Below are 5,807 nucleotides of genomic sequence, written 5' to 3'. Positions count from 1 at the left end.
ATAAAATAGATGTGCAGAAAACAATTGAGGACAAAACTCTTGAAGAAATTTCATCTAACTACAAAATATGGAACTCGATTAACATAAACCTACTCCAAATTTAACATACTTTTTAGAGTCTTTGAGTCTTGAAAGAGACACTTATCTTGACCCCTTTTCTCTGCTTTGTGACTGAGAAATTTAAGATTGAGAGTGTAAAAATTGTCAGAAGGTGGTTCTCTGATGAATGGTGGTAAACATCTGTTGAGGTTGATTAAGAAATAAAAAGAGATATAAAGCACAGATATTCAATATCATAAATGAATGTTGCATTTAGACATTCCTCTTTATAAGCATTAAAAAAGTAACTAAGAGGGTATTATACCAACTTTATTTCAATAAATCTGAAGATCGAAGTGAAATGGGCAAATTCATAGAAAACTTCAATATTTCAAAACATTTATATTATTAAAGTATCTTAATCAATAATTAAAACAATCTCCACAATGTTCACTTTATGACCAGATGGCATCACTGGAAAATTTCACCAAAATTTAAACAAAAAAAATGCCACCGTTACACAAACTATTCCAACATATAGCAAAATGATTGGGAGATCATTTATGTAGCTCACATAAACTTTCAACAAATAACTTATAAATCTAATAAATGATTATATAAGTTATAGAATAAATGATAAAACCAAATAAAAATAGTACCTATGTAACACAGACAAAATTCAGATGACCTCTCAGAGGGGGGAAAATAGTGCCTAAGTCTCTTTTAATATTGTCATTAATGAAATGTCTCTCGGGGGCGCCTGGATGGCTTGGTCGGTTAAGCGTCCGACTTCGGCTCAGGTCATGATCTCACGGTCCGTGGGTTCGAGCCCCACGTCGGGCTCTGTGCTGACAGCTCAGAGCCTGGAGCCTGTTTCAGATTCTGTGTCTCCCTCTATCTCTGCTCCTCCCCTGTTCATGCTCTGTCTCTCTCTGTCTCAAAAATAAATAAACGTTAAAAAAATTTTTTTTGAAAAGAAATGTCTTTTGATGCCCTTTTCTATTAGAAAATAGAACATATTGTTTATTTTTTATATGCAAGCTACAGTGTACATATTCCTTGGATTTTTATAGTACATTATGATAAAGCATGAAATTGACAATCTCTTCAGCTCAGAAGGTTTTACCAAAGGGAGGCCTGCTCTCTTGTTTGGTTCTTTTTTTTTATTATTTTTTAAAATTTTTTAATGCTTATTCTAGCATGCATAGAATGGTAAACAAGGAAATAGCTTTCCTCTATATTTTGTCTTCTATGTGTATCCTCAAATTTCTGATTTGAAGTAGCTGTCAAACTTAAATAAATAATCAAGCAAAGGGTATATGTTGCCCAGGGTAACAAAATGTACATTCTCCTCTGTTTAATATACTTTATGTTTGAAATGTAAAATAATTTGTTATCTGTTTATTTAATTTATAATGGTAAAAATATTGTTATGGATGCATCCTGGTGGAAATTTTGCCAAAGTGACTTATTTAAAACAACAAATAGCAATTAGAAGTGAGAAATTATTCTATCAAAGTACATTAGACTGTTTTGCTAATAACTGTGTTTTATATATGACTAATATTTCAGATTTTTCTCAAAGGTAAAATATGGAAACAGTTTTAAAAAACATTTTGATAAAGATAGTCATTATTATGAGATATGCATGTTTTATATATTGCACCCTTGTCTTTACTCATTTGTTGCTTTCTTCTATCTCCTCTCATTTAAGCACTGTTCCTCCTTGTAAACAGTAAAATGTAGGCCCCCAAATCAGGAAACACTTGTAGCAGTTTTCAAATATGGACCAAAATTCTTTGGCATTTTTCTCATCTATGTGAGTGGTCTATGTTCCTTCCTTTTGAACCTGGTGTCTGTGATCACTTGACCAGTAGAATACAGTGGAATTGGTTTGCATTCAGTTTCCCGACCTGGGTCTTAAGCAACTGGGATCTAATTTAAAAGTAATCCGGGGCGTCTGGGTGGATCAGTTGGTTGAATGTCCGACTTCAGCTCAGGTCATGATCTCAGTTTGTGAGTTCACGCCCTGCATCGGGCTCTGTGCTGACAGCTTGGAGCCTGGAGCCTGCTTCGGATTCTGTGTCTCCTTCTCTCTGCCCCTACCCAACTTGTGCTCTGTCTTTCTATGTCTCTCAAAAAAATAAATGTAAAAAAAAATTTTTTTAATAAATAAAGTAATCCAATATTTTCATAGTAATTGATTTTGCTTTAGGTATTATGTAAGGATTTAACTTCATTTTTTGATATTGATAAACAATTTTTGCAACATCATTCATTGAATAATTTCTCCCTTCTCTGCCCCCTGAGTTATAATCTCTCTTTTTCACCATCTGTTGGCTGGAAGTCAATCATACCCACCAGGACTTTAGAAGAAGCTACCTGTTGAAGATGGCAGGATCTGGGTTCTTTAATGACTGCTTATGCAGAGTACCTCACCATCTATCCCCACCACTACCTTTATCTGAGTAAAAATAAATAAAACTCCATGTATTAAACAACAGCGATTTGGAGTTTTATCTATTACAGAAGCTAGTCTTACATTAATTTTATACTATTGAAACGTAGGCAGAAATGTTTTGTTTTAGATATTGAATCTGAAGAAATACTAGTCTGTAATTATCTTTTTTTACACTCCCTTTATTTACTTATAGGCTCATGTTTAAACTGGCACCCTAAATAAGTCAGATATATTTCCTTCACTTTCATTTTCTGAAACAATTTGCAAAAGGTATAGAGGATCTAGTTTTTAAAAAACTTGGCAAAACTTGGGGCACCTGGGTGTTAAGCAGTCTGTTAAGCATCTGACTTCAGCTCAGTCTGTTAATCATCTGACTTCAGCTCAGGTCATGATCTCATGATTTGTGAGTTTGAGCCCCTCCTCAGGCTCTGCATTAACAGTGTGAAACCTGCTTGGGATTCTTTCTCTCTCTCTCTCTCTCTCTCTCTCTCTCTCTCTCTCTCTCTCTCTCTCTCTCCCCCTACCTTACTTATGCTCTCTCTCTCGCTCTCTCTCTGTGTCTCTCAAAATAAATTTAAAAAAAATGTTTGGCAAAACTCATATGAACTTGATATTTTCGGAGGGAGAAGGGAATTTTGGCAACATTTGGCCATGGATCCACTTAACATTGCTTTAAAAATGCTATGAAAAGTATGCACCTTTACTTCATGAAAAAAAAAGCACAAAGACATATTTACTCAAAGTTTTGCACTTAACTTTAGGTCTCCTTTAAGGATTAATTAAATAAAGATCATAAACAACTGACTTCAGCACACTTTTAGTCATGGGTCAGAATGCTGTCATGCCTTATTGAAAATTTCCTTTTATTCTTTTGTTCCATTTTCTCTCTTTGCGGTTATGTTGTTTATAAATATAATAAAGGCTCGTTTAAAGATTCTAGTACTTTGTTCTAGCAAGCTTGTTTTAATATGGAAAAACACCATCAAAATGTTTTTAAAAATTTGAAGTCATCAGCATTAGAAGGAATACTAAGTCACATATAAAGCTACCGACACTGAAAATTTATAATATAGTAACTAATCCAAAGAACACTTTTAAAAATTAGCCAAGAGGAAGTCAATATACCAGTTTGTTTTTTTATTAGGACTTTATTTTATTTATATGAATAAAGAATAGATAATTTAGTGGCTTGAATAACTGTAATTATTTCTTACCTGCACTTAGACAAGATAAATCACCCTTAGTTTTACCTTGAAATGGCCAAGTACAAAGGGCATTTGTGCCATCTATTTCCTACATTTAACTTTACCCCTCTTGCTTTATGCATATACATGCACTGTTAACAGTGTATCTCATCATGAATAGCTAATCAGAGGGCCCATCAACATGCAGATCATTTCTTGGCTAACAGAATTGTCGATGAGCAACATGTCATACTTCCTGGCCTCCAGCTTTTTTTTTTTTTCCCAGACAACTCCTGCTGCATAATGTGTGCCAAATAGCCTGAAGAAGAAGCTACTGACACTGGGAACCGAACCCACATCTCTCTTCTGGCATTCAAAAATGTTACTAATGAGCTACTCTTTTGACTCCTAAACAAGAACTGAATTCATAAGATTCCCCAAGTGCCTGTATTAGAACTCCTCACATGCCTAGACCATACTCCATTCACTTGATACACCCCTGCCACCTTTGCCCATTCTGAAAATGTTCCCTAGGTGTGTGTCCACCTCTTTATGCAAACGAAGTGTTAAGAAAACATGCTTCTGAGCCTCACTTCCTAATGGGACTCAGGATGGAAGAGTCTTCTCTTATTTTTCTCTCCATTTGGAAATGATCCCTGTAATATTACCTTTTAGCTCAAGTGTGGGAATGTGCCGTGGGGACTGCTATAGTGCAAGTCACTTGAAACAAAGGGCATTTTTACATGATTCTTGCAATTTTTTCATATACAATAGAGAAATGAAATTGAGAACCAAAATCATTTGTACATAGCTGTGAATTCCCTATACTCATTTTCTTTTTTTATAGTGAAAATGCGAACCTATGTAATAAGTATTAAAGACAATGCAATTTACTGTTAAATCAACTATTTGTAGGAAGTGTGTCATAGTGACTGCAGGGGACAGATGCCTGGTTTTTATATCCCTCTTTACTGCTGACTTACTGTACAACCTTTATCCATGCAATTAACTTCTTTATTCTTGATTCACCTAATTTAACTGTAATGGCCATTATGAAAATCACCAAAACATGTATTTATTTTCTTCTCACTTAGTCTTTTGTGTTTCCAGCATATGTAAAGAAATTCTTTAGGGAACTTTATATTATTGGATATTATATCATCTCTCCAATATTTTTTTCTCCTTTTTTTCCTTCTGTCTTTATTCAGTCACGTGCTCTCCAAAGCTATGAAGGAGAGAGAAGGAAGACAAGGCTGTATTTGGTTTCCTCAGTCTATTAAAACTGCAAATCATGCTTTATTAATGGATTGTAAAATGAATTTACTGGATTACAATTTTTTAAAATAGACTATATGATTTTTTTTAGTTTTGTACGTGTGTATGTTTACTGAGGCACAATGGAAAGTATATGCATATGTATTGAAGTTTCAAAAAGGTTGAAAATCTGCCCTTTGGATTCTATATATTGATATGAGATATGTATTATATAATATATAAATATATATATTTCCATTCCATTCTCTACAAATGTGCATTTGTTTCCTAGATTATAATTTTTGAGTGATAATTGTAAAATTGTCTTAATCTAGGGGTGTCTGGGTGGCTTAGTCTGTAGAGCGTCTGACTTTGGCTCAGGTCATGATCTCATGGCTCATGGGTTCAAACCCTGCATTGGGCTCTGGGCTGACAGTCAGCTTGGAGCCTGGAGCCTGCTTCAGATTCTGTGTCTCCCTCTCTGCCCCTCCCTGACTCTCTTTCTCTTTCTCTCTCTCTCTCTCTCTCTCTCTCTCACTCAAAAATTAAAATAAACATTAAAAAAATAAATTAAAATTTCTTGATCAATAATATTTAAGTATATATTACCCGAGTCTTACCATGAGAAAAACATCAGACAAATCCAAATGAAGGAATTCTACAAAATACCTGTTCAGTAATCTTTAAAACTATCAAGGTCTTCAAAAACAACATCTAAGAAACTGTGACAGGCGAGGGCCTAAGTAGGCATGACAACTCAACATCATTTAGTATTTTAGATGGGATCCTTGAAAAGAAAAAGGAGATTAGGTCAACACTATAGAAATAAAGTATATATAAAGTCTAGACTTCAGTTAAATAATGTATCA

This window comes from Neofelis nebulosa, chromosome 8, assembly GCF_028018385.1.
Source record: "Neofelis nebulosa isolate mNeoNeb1 chromosome 8, mNeoNeb1.pri, whole genome shotgun sequence".
In the NCBI taxonomy this organism is placed as follows: Eukaryota; Metazoa; Chordata; class Mammalia; order Carnivora; family Felidae; genus Neofelis; species Neofelis nebulosa.
Note: the sequence above shows the minus strand (reverse complement) of the source record.